The sequence below is a fragment of the Opisthocomus hoazin genome, chromosome 5 (genome assembly GCF_030867145.1).
Source record: "Opisthocomus hoazin isolate bOpiHoa1 chromosome 5, bOpiHoa1.hap1, whole genome shotgun sequence".
NCBI lineage: Eukaryota > Metazoa > Chordata > Aves > Opisthocomiformes > Opisthocomidae > Opisthocomus > Opisthocomus hoazin.
Window position 1 is genome coordinate 3,591,201 of NC_134418.1, and position 16,954 is coordinate 3,608,154.

General features: G+C 53.3%; 1 protein-coding gene across 3 annotated transcripts in view; it reads left to right on the forward strand.

Moving 5' to 3' along the window:
• The window catches only part of LZTS3 (leucine zipper tumor suppressor family member 3), a 60,098-nt gene that overhangs the window by 25,122 nt on the left and 18,022 nt on the right, over window positions 1-16,954 (forward strand). The window contains exon 1 of one of the 3 annotated variants that reach the window (XM_075420265.1): window positions 4,916-5,029. The exons of the other annotated variants lie outside the window; for them this stretch is intronic. The gene's annotated coding sequence lies outside the window, so the exon portion shown is untranslated. Of the gene's footprint in view, window positions 1-4,915; window positions 5,030-16,954 lie in introns of those variants that run through there. 3 annotated transcript variants of the gene reach the window in all.

Sequence of the window (16,954 nt, forward strand, 5' to 3'; positions counted from 1 at the left end):
AAAAGGCCAACCTTGTTCCCTCTCCTCTTTTTTTTTTCTTCAGCTCATAAATTTTAGATGAAGGTCTTTGCTGGCATTAAGGTGGTTTGAACACCTGTGAGAGAAAAAGGCTCCCTCCTCCCCCACGGAGGCTGTGTGGTTTGAAGGGTTGGTGAACAAAACCCCGCTCTACTCATCCCTCTTGTTTGCTGCAGGAAGGAAGGTGGTCATTTAATGTGCATTTCTTCAGTTACGATGAGCAGGCGCAGGACAGGAGTGCCATATGGTTAGGAGTAGCTTTTACGGAGCATCACATCTTCTCCCCCATGCAGCTCAGACCTGACCTACATAGCAAGGCCAAGCCACCATGCCAGAGCATCCCAGCGCACACGCCAGGCTTTCAGCACCCGCAGCTGGAGATGCAGGAACCTCTCCTGATTTACAGGAAGACTTGGGCAATGTACCAGGCTGTGGCTTGCCAGCGCTGCAGAGGCTTTGTCTGCCCTGTGTCAATACAGGAGGAGACAGCTTATACCAGCAGGGATGGTTTTGCCAGAATAGGAAAACATCTTTCAGGATGACATAAACCAGAGTCTTTTGGCTTGTTCGTGTTGCCTCAAGCTGAGCGGGCAGATGTTGTCGTGGATTGGAGAGAGAAAGTGTCCCCCGTTGCAGCAGCAGGCATCAACCCAGCTTTACAGCGCCAACCCAGCCTCGGGACCCCTCGCCAGCCCCCTACGGCAGCTTGGAGATGTGCATGAGATGGGGGAGCTGGCTCCATCCTTCCCGAGATGGAGGAGCCTCCGATGTCTGGGGGTGCTGCCTGGGGGCTGCTGGGTTTCTCTTGGCTGTTTGGGGACAAAGACTGGAATTGCTGCCGTGGCCACATGGGTGAAACCGGAGTGGGATGCGTTGTGTTTTGATGGGTACAGGGCTGACCCTGAGCCATCTGCCAGGGCTGAATGGGGAAAACCACAGCCATAATTTCTCACCTGAAAGGATTAAGCTGGGAGCTGGGAGTGATGGATGCTGTGCATGCCCTCAAGGTGAACCATGTGCAATGACAGCCTTCCCTGCTGTAGAACTGCGGGAGAAAGGATGAAGGGTGTAACCAGTTTCAAGAGCCCTTTGAAGGATGTATGTTTGAGTCCAGGTGGATGTTCAAAGCCTCTTCCCCCAGGGAGAAGGAGGCCAGTCCATTGTGGCTGGGTAGGGAAGGCTTTTTAGGTGGGTAGCCCCTAACCCTGTAATACCAGGCTGGAGGTTGCCTGGTTTGAGGGTCTCTGTAGAGCACTCGCTGTATATGAGCCTGAGTTCAGTCTCCAGCTCCCAAATGGTTTCTGCTTCCCACCCATGGCTCCACACAGCTCAAGGCTCAGACTTCCCCCAGACTGGTGAGCTGGACCTCATGCTCTCAGCCAGACTTTCCAGGTCCCCTCTGCCCAAACAGCCCTTTCATGAGGCTCCTGTTGATTCTGGCTGGCTGATGAGGGTGGAGAAAATATCTCCTGGAGTTCTGTCACCTCTGCTCCTGGCTGACCCCAGCACAGGAGCAGGTTAACAGCAACTGAGCTGAGTATTACAGTAGCTTTTGACCCATGTCAGGGGGCTACTTGGGACAGAGAAGTCCATGCAGGGTTGAGATAGCAGCTGCCGGTCCCACCAAAAGGGCACCGAAGACCTGCTGTCAGAGATGCTCTGATGGATGTGCCGCTCCCTGTCATCTACCCAGGGTCCCCACAAGACTAGCCACATTGCCAAACGTGTCTGGGAAAGAAAATCTCTTGCAAGTTGTGTTGATAACAATGACCTTGTCTAATTTAAACAATTAAGAACCCATCGTCAGACCCATGGTTCTCCAGCCAGAGTCTGCTATGGTGGGGAACAGGGACCACTACCTGGAGGCACCACAGGTGATCAGGTCTGGGTGCACAGTCCAACCGTGGCTGCCCAAAAAGGGCAGCACAGACATAGATAAAAACCCCCAAAGAGATAAAACCAAGTCTTAGTGGTTCTGTCCCATGGGGACAGGGAAATACAGTGGCCTGGATGCAGCTGGCTATGCAGGAGCCCCTGCACGATGGTGTGCTGGCTGTGAACCAGGGCATCTCTGTTGGCTCTCAGAGGTGGTGGAGGGGCTTTGGTGGAAGTGGGCTTGGTGGGTAGAGAGGTCTCAGCGACCGGAAACCAAGGTTAGAAATGGGAACTCATAGTTCAAGAGTTTATGACTTGCCTGAGAGCACCAGAACGATCGGTTATCCTGGAGTTTCCAGCATTCTCCAAAGCCTCTTTCATCATGATTTATTCATCTGCGGGAAGCACTAAGACATAACACAACTCCCAAAGAGAGAATAAGCACAGCCTTAACCAGCCATAATGTCAGGAAACTGCCTGCCTCCCGCGAGATCTGCTGAGCCTGGGGCACGCTGCATCTCCATGCTGTGCAGCCAAGGGCTCCTTTGCTTGGGCATCTTCACCAAGGATGAAGGCCCACATGCTGGTGAAGCTCCTGGATCAGCTCTGGTTAATGCAAGAGCTACCTCTGGGGCGGAAAGGGCTATCTACGCTGTGTAGCTATTTCCAAGGTGTGTGCCATGCATCCTGCTGCTGGGAATCTCTTCTAGCAATGTATAAACCAGCCTGTTTCTTGGAATTCTTTGCTTCTGAAGTCAAAGGGCAAAATTAAGAGCTTGAGTCTCTGCAGGAATCCATTTTGGTATAATCTACACCTTTCCCATGCACCCCAGCAGTGCATTTTGCCGTGGTTTAAATGCATGCATAACCCATATTTGATTATTGTTGGGATTATTGCTGTTTTACTGTTCTTGCTGCTATTAGCCCACCGTTGACGATGCTATGTTTGCGAGGCTGCGACCAGTGACTCCTTTGATACGCAGACATCCTGCCAATAGAAAAGTCTCTTGAGCACATAAGTCTAAATTAGCGGCAGCTTTGTGTAGCTCTGTTTCCCTCCTTGCACTCCCTTCACCACTGCAAATAACCCAATGTAAGTGCTGAGGCAGGCCAGCCCCTGACGGGAAGCCTGATTGCTCTCCTGCTGCAGCGCTGGCAGCCAGGGAGGGAGGAGAAGGAGCTCCATACCATCCTGTATCACCAGGGCTCTGCTCTGAAAGATGGGGCCTTTTGGACAGCAAATAATTATGGCAACAGAGGGAGGGCAGGATCCTAGTCCGGCTTCTGGGGTGATGGGCATCATCTCTCTTGTCCAAATGGGCTGAAACCATCTGGAAAATGCCAAAGTTAGGGGAGGACAGATGGACAGATGGATCATTTGATGCTTGCTTCCTCATCTGCAATAACCAGGGGAGAAAATGACTGCCCCTTTCCCTTTTCTCTGTGCTGAAACATGCCCAGGGGCTACAGCAGGACCGAATTCCTCCATAACTTTATTTTTCTGTTAATATGTGCACAGCTTTATCAGGGAGTTTGGGGTTGAGATGGGTCCGGGTCCGTGTTAGCACATGAAGAAAACATGTCCTTTCCGGGTCTCAGTCTGCTTCTCTTGTGCGCTTCAGTGAGATTTCAGATATCAATTAACCCAAATCACCTTGAAAAGAAAAGCTGAGGCTGTTTCAAAGTTACCGGGCTGGACTTGTGCTCTCTGCCCCTCTCTCCGTGGTGAGTGGGCTCCCAGTTCAGCCACGCTGGGAAGCATCCCCATCGGGATGGGAAAGTTGAGGAGCAGCGTCCTGGGAAGAACCCAAAATAACTATTTGAGCAAAAACAAGCTGGCATATCCCAAAATCCCCATTTGAGCAAAAACAAGCCATCAGACCCCAAAATCCCCATGTGAAGAAAACAACAGTCCGACCTCCAAATCCCCATTTAAACAAAAAGAAGTCGTCAGACCCCAAAATTCCTATTGGAGCAAAAATAGGCTGTTGGACCCACAAATCCTCATTTGAAAAAATAACAGGCAGTCAGACCCTCAAATCCCCATCTGAGCAAAACCCAGCTGTTGGACCCCAAAATCCCCATTTGAAAAGAAACAAGACATCTGACCCCAAACCCCCTATTTGAGCAAAACCAAGTCATCAGACCCCAAAATTCCTATTTGAAATAAAGACCAAATTTTTGGACCCCAAAATCCCTATTTTCAGCAAATCAAAGCTGTTGGACCCCAAAATCCCCGTTTAAAAAAAAAAACAACCAAGCCATCAGACCCAAAACCCCTATTTCAGCAAAACCAAGTCATCAGACTCCAAAATCCCCGTTTGAGCAAAACCAAGCTGTCAGATTCCAAAAGTCCCCATTTGAAAAAGCCCTAGCTATTGGACGTTCAAAACCCTGTCTGAGCAAAAACAAACTAACAGACCCCAAAATCCCCATTGGAAAAAAAAACAAGTCATTGGACCTCAAAATCCTCATTCGAACAAAAACAAGTCAATGGACCCCAAAATCTCTAATTGAAAAAAACCAATCCTTTGGACCCCAAAAATCCTTATTTGAGCAAAACCAAGCACTCAGACCCTCAAATCCCTACTTGAGCAAAACCCACCCATCAGACCCCAAAATCCCCATTTGAGCAAAAATACACTGTCAGACTCCAAAATTCCTATTTGAAAAAAAGACCCAGTTTTTAGACCCTAAAATCCCTATTTGACCAAAACAAATCTGTTGGACCCCAAAATCCCTATCTGAAAAAAAAACAAGCCGTCAGACCCCAAAATCCCCATTTGAAAAAAACCCAAGCCTTCAGACCCCAAAATCCCTATTTGAGCAAAACCAAGTCATCAGACTCCCAAGTCCCTTATTGAAGCAAACGGACCCGTTGGACCCCGAAGTCCCCGTTTGAGGATGCGGGGCTCATCTCCGCGCCGATGGGAAGAAAGAGTTAAGATCCCGCAGGCGTGGGCCAGCGGTGGCCAATCACGCCGAGCAAAGTGCAGCCCTTGGCCCCAGCCCAGCAGCAGGTTGCTCCCCACAGGTATTATTTTAGGGTTTTTCCCGGGTTCCCAAGCAGGGAGACGATGAGCATTGAGACCTGTGGAGGACAGGGAGCTGGAGGATGCACCCCTGAGCTGCCCAGGTAAATCTCGGGGGGTGCTGGCTTTCAGGGGGGTTCTTTCCTTTCCTCTCCTTCCCCCTCTCACTGGCTGTCTTTGTTTGAGCCCAGAAAGCGTCCGGGCAGGGGAACGACGGCTTTTCAGTGGATTAGCGTGGTGTTGAGCTGGTTGGACCCGCTGCAGGTGCTTTTTTGGGGTGGAACATACCCGCTGCGCTGCGTTGGCACCGGGGGGGTCGTAGCAGAGAGGGGGTGCATGGAGGTGGGTTGCTCAGGGTGGGGAGAGCTGCTGTTTCCCCTCGCTGTAAACTCACTCTGGATCCAGCTGGCATCCACCAGCTCCGGGACCTTGCACCCCGATAGATTTTGGGGCACCACTCCAGTTAGCGGCACTAATGCCAGCAGTGGGGACAAGCCACCGCGGGGACAAGCCACCATGGGGGCTTGTTCTGAGCGCAGTGTCCAGGGAGGAGCGAGCACGTTCCGGGCTGGCTCCATGCCCTTGAAATTCCTCAGGGCGAGTTAATGATAAATTGTGGCTGGGTCGGTGGCGTGGGCGGTGGGTGGGAGCCGGTGGCCAGCCCCCTCCTTGTCCTTCCTCCTGGGACGGAGGTTTGGGCAAGGTCTGGGGATGGCAGAGCCAGGCAGGGGTCATGGGGAAGGCTGCCTGGTACCTCTCCGGGGATGATGGCTCACCCCAAAGGGCAGGATCAGGCCTCTCCCTGGCAATGCACAGGTCAGGGCAGGGGTCTAAATCGCACAGGGGAGGTCTGGGGACAAGGCCGGGGGGGGAACGCCTGCTCCCACCACGAGGCATTCGGGGCCAAGGAGTGGATCTGTAGCAGGGGATCACATTGGGACCCCCAATATTTGGGAGGTGGGGCCAGATGAGGATGCTCAGGCAGGCACTGGGATGCCAGGCAAGGGATGTAGCTCCCCGTTGGGGGACGTCCAGGGGACAGCAGCATCGTGCCCGCATGCTGCAACGGGACGGGACCTCCCCCATACCCCCCACTGCAATAATCCACATCAGGCGGCACCACAGGCTCAACAGTCAGCAGCTCATCTCCAGCCACCTTGCCGAGAAGGCAGCTTCTTCATAAGGGGAAACTGAGTCACGCAGGGCTGGGATGACTTCAAGTGGCCCAGCTTGCAGCGTGGAGCATCCCAGACCCTCAGCCCCACAGCCAGCACTGAGGCTGCTCCATCAAATTGCTCTTTCCCTATGCTGAGTGAATTCAGGGAGTTTTCCTTGTGCCACCACCTTGTGTGGTGTTTTCCAGGCAGTGGCTGTCACTGTGACTGTGCTGGGGACGATGACCAACCCACAGCCAGTGCTGAGCATCTTCTGGGGGAAGCCACAAGCGTAGGTGGGCACGGACGAGACCGTGTCCGAAGCCTTCCTGACAGACACGTGGGATTTGCCTTGGTGGTTTGGGGTGAAACCATCCTGCCCGCTGGCACCCTCTGCTCTTTGGGACGATGGGGACAGACATGCCACATAATGGGAAATCCCTCCTGTCGGCCCTTGGGTGCATCCTGGAGGATGCCAGCCTGGATCTGAAATCAGGGGTCATGATAGCAGCCTGGGAAAGGGGGAAAAATGTCCCTGAGGATGAGGACTGTGCCAGCAGCGCGGACCCATTGCCCCAGCCAGAGCAACACCAGTGGACAGACTGGGGTGGCTTGCCAAAAGCTCCATCCTCCATGGCAAGATAATTCATGGTGGAAGGGACCTTGGGGGTCTCCAAGCCACCTTGCCACTCAAGGCAGGCTCGGCTATGAGGCCAGACCCTGCTTGGTCTATTCAGGGCTCGAAAACCCCCAAGGATGGAGACCAAAAAACCTCCTTGGGACCCCATACAAATCGCAGAGCACCACATTACATCTCCACGTCACCCGCTGAGGTTTCTCTGGGGCTTTTCCCACCCCGCTGCTGCCTCCAGAGAAATTTTGATTTCTTTCCTTATTGGAGAAGCTCAAGACTGGTGCAGCCTGACACGTGCTTGGCCTTTTATTCCATACCTTTGTCTGTTCTTTTAGATCCAGAAGATACTGTGGATTAAAATTGTGAATGCCCTGAGATGAGGAGCTGTGGTGGCATCGGGCTTGGGACAGGCAGAGCAGCTCATTCTGGATGAGAACAGTAATGCCCAGATTGATTTATTGATTTTTTTTTTTTTTTTTTTTTTTTTTTTGCTGTGAATAAGAGGTTTCCAAGTAGCTGCCGGGCTCTCCTAGCCTCGTGCTTGTGGAAGGATGTTCTGGGGCAGCAATGTGGTCCACAAGCATGGACCCAGCACAAGCCTCTGGTGTTATTCACCATCCTCATCATCACCACTCCTGGGGAGGAGCGCAAAGCAAAAATGATGCAGACAGGGACTCTTGTGTCACTGCATGTGACAGAGGCACAGCCCAGGTAGCACATACATGGAGAGGATGTCCATCCAGGCCAGGCTGGATGGGGCTTGGAGCACCCTGGTCTAGTGGAAGGTGTCTCTGCCCATGGCAGGGGGTTGAATGAGGTGATCTGTAATGTCCCTTCTTATTCAAACCATTCTGTGATTCTGTGATGGTCCCAGGAGCACCCCCGGGAGTGGACAGGGAAGGAGGACAGGCAGGAGAGCCCGGAGGCAAGGCCATGCACTCTGCGGCAGAGGTTTCGGCTGTGCTTCGCAGTGATTCCCCCTCCGGCCGCTTCCTGGGGGACGGGGACAGGGAGGGGTGGCGGTGGAGCGTGTCCCTTAAACGCAGCGTCCCAACCAAGGAGGAAAACTGATAGCAAAGCGGGAGGATTGGCTGGGGGAAGGTGGAGCAGGCTGCACTGTTCAGGCTTTGTTGGGGGAGAACAATGGGGCCTTTATTGAGGAAGGGAGGTGGTGGGTTGGCAGGCTGGCGGGGACCATTTGGTACACAGAGTGTCCCTTGGTCAGCTGCGGGGAGAGGGCACTGGGATGTGGGATGGGACAGTTTGGTACCCGGTGTCCCCTCGCCAGCTGTGGGGGCGGGGAACTGGAACATGGGACGTAGGATGGGACAGGTTGGTACCAAGCGTGTCTCTTGGCCAGCTGTGGGGCAGGGATCTAGAACATGGGACACTATGGGACAGGTTGGTACCCAGAATGTCCCTTGGCCAGCTATGGGGGCAGGGAACTGGAACATGGGACGTAGGATGGGACAAGTTGGTACCCAGCATGTCCCTTGGCCAGCTGGGGGGACAGGGAAATGGGACATGGGACATAGGATGAGGCAGGTTGGTACCCAGAATGTCCCTTGGCCTGCTGGGGGGGGCAGGGAACTGGAACATGGGACGTTGGATGGGACAGGTTGGTACCCAGCGTGTCCCTTGGCCAGCTGGGGGGACAGGGAAACGGGACACGGGATGTGGGATGGGACAGGTTGGTACCCAGTGTGTCCCTTGGCCAGCTGGGGGGACAGGGAAATGGGACATGGGACATAGGATGGGGCAGGTTGGTACCCAGAATGTCCCTTGGCCAGCTGGGGGGACAGGGAAATGGGACATGGGATGTGGGATGGGACAGGTTGGTACCCAGTGTGTCCCTTGGCCACAGCTGGGGCACCGGGAAACTGGAACATGGGAGATGGGCCAGGAGATGGGACAGTTTGGTACCCAACACATCCTCAGGTGGTGGGCTTGTCCCAAGATGTCACTGAGAGCCCCATGTATGCTGACCACATCAGGGCAGAGCTGGCACAGCCCTCCCCGCCACCCACACATGGGGTCCTGATCCACGGCCACGTCTCCCAAATCCTTCAGCAATGGGAATCACGGTGGGTGGTTTCTGAGAGCGCGTTGGGCTGGTTCTGGGGACACCAGGGACCCCCACAGCTGAGAGCGAGGAGCATCCCATGCTGGGGACATCCCAGACCGAGTGCTGCCACCCACTCCAGACCTTGGCAGAGGGACCTCGGGGATGGAGGAAGCCACCATCCCATGGGCTCTCTGTCAGCAGCACAAGACGGGCTCTCTGGAAGAGCCGCCTGGGTCTTTTCATCTCATCTCTTTTGTTTCAGGCTTATTATGTAAATAGCTGATGCGGCCCCCGTAATGAGAAAGTAGTTTCCCAGAACACAAAAGGCTGTAATTATCTCATTAGCAGGCGGAAAGGAAAAGGAAACGTTTCTCTGCCGCTTGCTTTTATTTCCCACCGCAGACCAAGAAAGCGCAGCCCCCGAAACGGGGACCTCCTTGCCCCGAATCCTGCCACCCTGACCCGATGCCGCTGTATTTACAGGAGGGAAAAGCAAAGCATAGTCCTCACATCTCAGAAATCGCCACGTACTGGGGGGACTGACAGCTTTTAACTGGGCCCAGTTCTCCTGAGGATGCTGCAGGTCCCTATGCTGACCCCCAGTGCTCTCAGCTGCTGGGACAGGAGGTGTTGTTGAAAAGCTGGGGCTCACAGAGGGACAGGATGGTCCCCTTCTTCCCGAACTGGATGTTCCTCAGCAGGACACCTGAGCTGGGATTGTAGCACAGAGCTTCAGGATGGATTTCTGCAATTGCTTGCCTGCAACCGGATGGGATAGGACATAGCCTTAGGACACATGGAGGTTGCTCCCAGAAGAAGGCATCTAGGAGAGCTTTGGTGTTGCTTTGCTTTCTGAATTCATGCCTTCCTCGTTTCTCAGTGCTCAGGGGCAGACCTGCAAAGGTCTCTGCAGAGTACACGGGCTATAGTCAGGTGCTGCGGGTCCTTGCTGAGGTCTCCAAAACCCCTTTCTGGTAGGGTTTGCTCCTGCCCAAGCTCTCCGTTCCTCTGCCCTGATCGTGGCCCTGTCCTCAGTGAACCGGCTGGAAGCTGCCATCGCAGCAGCAAACTGCTTGTTGGTTTGGGTTGACTTTCTGCCAGATTTGTGAGCTGGATCAGTCCATGGAGAGACCCAAAGAGCAGCAGATCCGGATGGGATCCCTCTTACAGAGGGGCTCAATGCAAAGCTGGTTAGGGGCCACGATTCCTGCAGTTCCCCTGGCTCCAAGGGAAAAACTTCATGGCTTCATCAAACCACAGGGTCTTGGGGGGAGAAAACAAACATTTGCTCATTTTTTGTGTGCAAAGCCAGCACCAGAGCTGAAGTATCATGTAGCTCCTAATCAACACCTCCGTGCAAGCCCTGGCAGAGATGCAGGACAGCCGAGCAGCACTGATGTATCCCGCTGGGGAAAGGCCCTAGCAAATCAGCCCTTCTTAACACTGACATTAGCATTAACAAAAGCAAATATCTAATGCCCTGAGCAGGACTGGTGCGTTCCCTACACGCCATCACCCTGCCAGCTGCAGTCAGGAGCCTCTTTCAAAACCTCCTTAAAAAGTAACGATGGGACTTCTCCAGTCTGGATGTGTCTTACACCAATGATCTGCAGCCACGCGGTCCAACAGCCCTAGAAGCCTCATGCTGCAAAAGGGGCCGAGGCTCAAAGCGCAGCTCAGCTGAGCCCTAGGAGATGCCAGCCAATGTCCTTGTTTGGAGTCTGCCCTGGCACTGAGGGCTCGGGTGCTGCTGGAGAGCTTGTCCATCTCTTGGTAGCCCAACAGCCATCGCAAAGCCTTTGCACAGAGGGCTGTAAGACGTGCAAACGCGCAGCAACCTCATGGTCAGAGAGGTGTCTGAAGGTGGCTACAAGAACTTGGCACTCCTTGACCCTCCAGCCTGCCTTCCCGAGCTTGCTTTCTGGCCCTGAGTGGGGAAAAAATCTCTCCATCGCAAAGCTCCCACTCCCTTCGGCAGGGATAAATGAGAAAAGAGAGGTCTGTGTCCTAGGGAGGCAGCGGGAGTTGTTCGTCTAACTTTGTTTGGCTTTTGGTTCTGGAAAAAGCTTGTGGTTAAAAAGCCTGAGATCTGCATGTTTTCGCAGACAGGTTCAAGCGCTTTCATGCTGTATTTCAGTGGTGGAGGAAAACCTGCCAGCCACCAAGCCAGGATGTTGGAGTGGGGGAAAAAGAGTTGGAGGAGGTGCAGAAAAGAGCCACAAGCATTACTTGAGGGCTGGAAAAAATGCCTGTGAGAGACAGGAAAAGCTCATTCTGTTCCCCTCTTCAGATGGAGACAACTTGAGAAGGGTGTAGGAGAAAAGGAGGTTCTGATGCCCTGGAGCCGGGTGGGAGAGGAGCGGCGATACCCCTGCCTCTTGAATCGAACCTTGTGGAGGTGCTCTCAGCCAGGTTTGGGTTGTAAGGAGGTAACTCGTGATGGCCTGTGACACACAGGAGGAAAGCAGGAGCTGAATGGTCTTTCTGGAGGACATGATGTGCACGGAGAGGCTGAGGGCTGTTTGCTCAGCCTGGAGCAAAGGCATGTGACTGCAAGTTGTGTCTGGTAGGAAGAGAAAAACCTTCTGGAGGTGCATGGTGGTACAACGAAGGCAAGCAGCACATTTTTCAGGGCAAGATGGGAGCACTGAGAAGTGAGGCAGGTCCATCTGATCCCCTCCAGCACTGCAGTGGTTCTCCCCTGTGCCCATCTCTACCCTCTCCAGCGCAGGCAAGGAGCAGGAGGTGGGCTCCCACCTCACCATCACTGCTGGAGCTACTTTGTGGGAACACTGGGTGTCCACACCAACCTGAGCAACAGCCACTGAGGTGCTGGTAGCTTTGCTGAGACCCAGACTCAAACACCTCCCACGGATATATTGGCTGAGTGTGATTGCAGGTCTTGCATTTCAGTGGTGGTTTTTCTCCAGGGCTTGTTAATGCTGCTCTGGATGAAGGTTGGTTTGCTCCCTAGAGCTGTCTTCTCACTGCTGACCCATTACTAGCCTTCTCTTCCCTCTCCATATATCTTTCTGGAAGAAGCTGAAACGACCACAGCAAATTCATTTTTTCACCCCTTTTACGTTGTATCTGACCTGCTCCACCACCCCAGGACATGATGACTTTTTTCTTCCCCATCTGAACCAGCTCTCCGACACCGCTTGCCAACAAACTGGAGAGCCACCAGAGCCCTAAACACAGCGTAGGTGTAGGTCCTACCCCAAGAAAAAAAAAAAAAGCATGTTTTCATTGTGTCGGTAATTGCTTGCTCATTAAAACAGACGCAAACAAACTGGGCTATTGAAGGTCACGGGCACACCTGTTACCGCAACTGGCGGGGGGTGGAATTTTTGACCTTCAGATGCCTTTGCTGCCCATCCTGCCAGGACCACATGCCTGGGGTGGTGCGTGTGCCAAGGCACTGCCTTGCTTTCGCGCTGTTTGCTGGAGCTTTCTCTGCCCGAGACCAGTGATTGATTTCCTTCTCGCATGGCACGGTGCCTAGGTATGTCTCCCAAAGGCCTTTGTTACCAGCGTGTTAACAATTAACCTAGTCAGGCAGAAACACAGCCAGGCCTTCATAATCTAGGCTTAGTTAACCATTCAGCTGCTTATCTGAAAGCAATTTTTCTCCTCCCTAACTGGAAGCCGTTCGCTAACTCATTTGGGTAAGGCAAACATGAAGACGCAGGAGTTGTTTCACGGATTATTATATTTACAATATCATCTAGGGGTCCCCCGGCGCTGCAGACATGGTAGGAAACCTTGGTAAGAGGTGGCCGTGAAGAGTTTACCCACCACCACAACATCTCACGCCAGATTTTCTGCATCAGGCATAAAAATATTGCTGTCTCCAAGGCGGAGCTGGTGGGGTAGAAGGCCCAGGGGCCACCGCGGTTGGATGGGACAGGGAGGTCGTGCAACACGGAGGTGGTGGGGAGCAGCACCGTTGCGTTCTCTGGCTAGAGAAGCTGGATGTACCAAGGAGACAAGGCACCTTTCCTAGGTAAGGTGCTGGTGTGGAGATGCCTACCAGGAAGGGTGCTTTGAATCGATCCAGGCAGACAAAGAAACCCTTTTCAGCTTTTATTAACACAGTAATGCCGGGAAACGGCAAATGAGCTCAGCGTTTGTTCTGGAAGGGTTCCCTTCCCCTTTGTGTCTGCAGAAAGCCCCTTCTCTTGGGTTCCTGCTGTAACCACGTGGCTCTGGGGAACTGGAGCTCGGCAAGGGCTGAGCGTCAGCTCTCAGAGGTGGTGGCTGCTGTGATGGATGGACAGGCGGACATCACTCAGGAGCGATTTGGGTAGAGCTGGTCCTCCTTGGGAGGTGGGACGGACCTGGTGTCTTCTTGAGAGTGTGGCATGGATGAAGAGCGAGGTGGTCCTGCTGCCTCCTCACCACTGTAGATGGGCTATAACATCTGGAAACATAAAATATCTGGGAAGGGCAGTGGCTTGCAGGTTGCTTAAAACTCCTGCTCTGGTCTTCCGCCTGTCTGGAGCTTCTCCACACCACCACGGGGCAGGGGGAGCCGCTTTTGCCCCTCTGCCATGGCTCGGAGGCCTCTTCCAAGCCCAGCCGTGCTTGGAGATGACTGCTCTTTCCTTCTAAAGGACAGATTTGGGAGTGAAAGAATGGTAAAGGCGAGCCAGTTCAGCTTCCCTCAGCCCTGCTGTGTTCATGGACTGCCAGGCTCAGTATCCTTATTCCCCTCATTGGGAATCACCTGTAAACCCAATTTCAGTTCATGTTCCCATGGGAGGGATGTGGTTATGAGATTTAAGGAGGAGAAATGTCCTGGGGAAGTTTTTAATCATGCATTCCTCCAAACCTGGAAGGAGATTAAAAGACCCTCCAGCTCTGCGTCGGAGCCTGGCAGCCTTACCTCGCTGTGCTCAGAACTGGATTTCACAGTTCACCTGAGGAACGACCCAGGTGAAATCTGAGGGGGAGCTGGAGCTGGCCAGGAGACACAAACGTGAGAGCTGTTTTTCTCGAAAAAATGGCCCTTTTTGGCAAACAAAGCTGTACTGTCAGGGACCTGCTGGCATTTCTGGAATCTCCCTACTAACATATTTATAATGCTTGTCCGTATGCTCTTTTTATCAGATCCTGGGTTTACAGTAAACATACGTTAATAACCATTTTTTTTTCGACTATTTTCTTGGATGATTCCCAGTTAAAAGGAAAAAAAAATCCCCAAACCATGAAAAAAAGGTCTATTTTCAGAGTCTGCCCCTGTGGTGAAGCTTTCATCCCACATCCCGAGCAGGCAGCTGAAGCTCCCCCCCCTCCCCGCTTTTGGGACACTGGCACTCAATGGGAATGCCGGCTCAACGTCTCGGTGGGCCTGGGACTGCACCCTAAGCAGAAGCCTCCCTGATGTGGAAACCACCGCCTGGGAGACAGGAGGTCCCCAAGGCCAGAGCAAGGCTGTGATACTCTGCCGGTGAAGACCACTGATGGAGACGCCATGGGGCTGAGCAGGCACCTTCCTCCTGGTGTCCTGGATGGCATTGCCACGTCTCTGCCTGGGCTGTGGCTCTCACCAGGCTAAGGACACTTGCCTTCCCTGATTGTTGTTGTGTTGGCTTTTTTTTTTTCCTGGAAGGATCAAACTTTTCAGTGACCTCACCCTGCCTTCAGAAAATCCATGCAAATGTGCAAATGTCACTGTGCAATTTACCCAGCGAGGAAAAGAGAACCTGGATTTCTCCTCCACCAGCTGAGCGGGGCTGGGGAGGACTGTTTGGAGGCGATGCAACCACTGCTTTTCCCTCCTCTGGACCTGAGACCTTCCAGCACAGCCCTCCTGTGACGGCTGGTGTCCCATAAAATAAGACGTGGCCTATTAAAGATCCCAAAGGCAGGCTATTCCTAAATTAGCAGAACAAAAAGTCTGGCCTTGATCTCGAGTACTGTGATTGGTTTTGGGCCCCTCACTACAAGAAGGACATTTAGGGGCTGGAGCATGTCCAGAGAAGGGCAACAAGGCTGATGAGGGGGTCTGGAGAACAAGTCTGATGAGGAGCGGCTGAGGGAGCTGGGGCTGTTCAGTCTGGAGTAGTGGAGGCTGAGGGGGGACCTTCTCGCTCTCTACAACTACCTGACAGGAGGGTGTAGTGAGGCAGGTGTTGGTCTCTTCTCCCAAGTAACAGGTTTAGAAAACCCCACTGGTACAGCTGAACCCCAGATGGGACCCTAGAAAATCTCTGGAGAAGGAGAAGAGAGTGAGAGTGCTCAGCCCTCCCTCCTTTCAAGCCCACCTCTGCTGGGATGCTGACACATCTCCCCGGTCTCCCACCCCACCACCCCTGCATGCTTGTGAGGTTGGGGATGTCCTTCAGAGGGTGACCAAGGGTCACTCCAGAGACAAGCACAGGGTCTGTTTGGAGCAGCACAGAGAAAGGCCATTTCCCCACAGCCCGTGATGTGTCTCAGGAATTCGCGGTCTGTGATGGGTGAGTCAATGTGAGCGGGAAAAGTCTGGCTATTTCTAGGACCACTGACATTTGGGGGTGTTTAACCCCCCTCCCTCCTGCCACGGCCAGCGTCTCAGCAGGACCTCGCTTGTGGTGCAGCCACCTCAGACCGGGAGCAAAGTCAAAGGCACAGCTCAACAGCCATCATCAGTGCAGTGCTGACATCAGCAATAATCATCAGGCTGGTGAGGGGTCTGGAGAACAAGTCTGATGAGGAGCAGCTGAGGGAGCTGGGGCTGTTTAGTCTGGAGAAGAGGAGGCTGAGGGGGGACCTTATCGCTCTCTACAACTACCTGAAAGGAGTTTGTAGTGAGGCGGGTGTTGGTCTCTTCTCCCAAGTAACTAGCGATAGGACAGCCTCAAGTTGCATCAGGGGAGGTTTAGATTGGATATTAGGAAAAATTTCTTTACTGGAAGAGTGGTCAGGCATAGGACCAGGCTGCCCGGGGAAGTGGTGGAGTCCCCATCCCTGGAGGTGTTCAAAAAACATGTATCTGTGGCACTTAGGGACATGCTTTAGCAGGCATGGTGGCGCTGGGGTGACGGTTGGACTTGATGATCCTAGAGGTCTTTTCCAACCTTAATGATTCTATGGTTCTATGATTCTATGATCAGTAAAATCCAAAGGCACCGTGGGTTAAGTGTGGCTTCAGTCGGGCAGTCTCCATTCCTCCTCATCGCTCCATTGCTCAACCCAGTCTCCGGGTGTCCAGCAGGCACCTGGATCAATCCCTGGGTGTTGTGCACCCATGAACTCTTTCTGGTGGTGTTCTTTGGAAAGTGCCTTTAGGCTTCAACGGGGTTGTGAGCCTTTGAGTACTGCTCAGTGCACTGGAGAGAGACATGTCCAAATGTTGCATGCTGTATGCCTGACCAGACCTGCACACTTCTCTCTGCTGATGGAGGTTCTGTTACTTATGACTGATAAACATTCACGAGCTTTGACCATAGTAGGTCCCCACGCTGCGCCGTGCGGTGCTCGCATGGTATCCTTTTGCTACTTGGCCTTTAGACCTCAACCAGTGTGTGACATGGAGACACCTCTTCTGGGGCACAAAGGTGCAAGCTGCAGGGAGGTCATTAGCAGTGACTACAAAACGTTCACCCAACACGCATCGCTTCATATTGCTGGTGGCTCAGCAGGGCAAGTACCCTGAGGACCCTCCTTGGGTGGGGTGATGTGCAAGGGGATGGAGAAGGTTACACCACCAGGCATGTTCCTCTCTACCTCACAGCCGCCTTGTCCCCTGTCCACGATGGGGCACATCTGCTGTGTCTCAGACCATGGAGGCTCCATAGTGTCTCGCCAGGAGTTCAGCTGGGATGGTGGCTTTCACCAGGGCACCTCCTTAAACCACTTTTTCACTCTGTGACCACCTCCCTACCCTGCTCTGCCCCAGGGGAGCTCTCCCAGCTCGCTGTAGGTATCAGCTCTGTGTCCTCTCCCTCCAGCACAGCAGTTTGCCACATCTGTCTGCCAGCTCCATGCACTCGGGCCATATTTCCGACTGGGCTGCTTTCTGTGAGAAGATCAGAACACCAGAAAAGGGGAGGAGGATACAGGCAGCACGCCTGGCAGAAGCCTCTAGAAATGCAATTTAATAAAAGCAAAAAGTCAAGCAGCACAGACACTGCTTTAACCTTTTTAATTTTTCTTCTCCATGCCATTATTAGTGCAAATAGCAAGACCC